The following is a 1,079-nucleotide window of genomic DNA, read 5'->3' as shown; positions in this document are numbered from 1 at the left end:
CCTGGAGTGGCTGACTCTGTGATGTTGTTTCTCTATTATATTTTGTTGATAATTAGATCTAAAGACTAGATCAGAATTGGATTTTTTTGCAAAACTATCCACCAGTTGGTGCCATATTTTCTGTTGCATCCACCAGGAGCATGGAAGGCTGGAGTCTTTCCTTTTGGGATCTGAAGATACATCAGTGAGCTCAGGTGATGTCAATTTGAACCAGTCAGTAAGACATTTCTTTCTTTTTTTAAATATGGAATGCTTCATGAATTTTGTGTCAACCTTGCACAGGGGCCAAGCTAATCTTCTCTGTATCGTTCCAATTTTAGTATATGTGCTGCCGAAGCAAGCACAGTAAGACATTTCTTGTCAACCTTTACCCAATGGATTTAGAAACTATTGATGATCATTGTTAGGGTTACTATTTTATTAGGGTTGCAAAATGGTATTCTGGTACAATAATTCTGTCTGTATTTATTGGTTGGAATTATTCTATAAATAAGGACTTTAGGTCATCAATGAGTTGGTCTCCCCCAAAAAACAGGTTGTACAGGGAAGTCCAGGTAAATGCCATTCTTCCAGTTTATGTACCAGTTTTCAGAATAATACTAATTTGGTGTTCTAGCAATTTCCAGCATGACCAATGCAATTGTCATTATAGATTCATGCATTTTAACTTCTTTGATATAGTTTAACTTATTGTAAGCATTGTTCTTTTAAAAAATTGTTTAAAATAAATTTTTATTGATTTCAGAGGAAGGAAGAGATAGAAACATCAATGATGAGAGAGAAGCATTGATCGGCTGCCTCCTGCATGGCCGCCCCCCCTCTCCCCCCCACTGGTGATCAAGCCCGAAACCCAGGCATGTGCCCTTGACAAGAACTGAACCTGGGATCCTTGAGTCCACAGGCCGACGCTCTAACCACTGAGCAAACTGGCCAGGGCAAGTATTGTTCTTTTTGATGCTTACATCCCATCCTTGGCAAATGAAAATTCTTTTATGTTGGTTCTTAGAAAATTTTCACATTTTCTTCGTAGTTTTGGTTAGCTTCCGTGTTTTCTGGTATAATAAGATAGTCTATCATTT

General features: G+C 38.0%; 1 non-coding gene across 1 annotated transcript; it reads right to left on the bottom strand.

Moving 5' to 3' along the window:
- Positions 1 to 238: 238 nt before the first annotated feature.
- Positions 239 to 344, bottom strand: LOC132215086 (U6 spliceosomal RNA). Its single transcript, XR_009448441.1, has one exon. It is a non-coding gene; the product is annotated as a U6 spliceosomal RNA (small nuclear RNA).
- Between the last annotated feature and the right edge of the window lie 735 nt (positions 345 to 1,079).

The sequence above is a fragment of the Myotis daubentonii genome, chromosome 13 (assembly GCF_963259705.1).
Source record: "Myotis daubentonii chromosome 13, mMyoDau2.1, whole genome shotgun sequence".
Lineage (NCBI taxonomy): Eukaryota > Metazoa > Chordata > Mammalia > Chiroptera > Vespertilionidae > Myotis > Myotis daubentonii.
The sequence above is the reverse complement of the archived record's forward strand: the minus strand, read 5'-3'. Positions and strand labels throughout refer to the sequence as shown.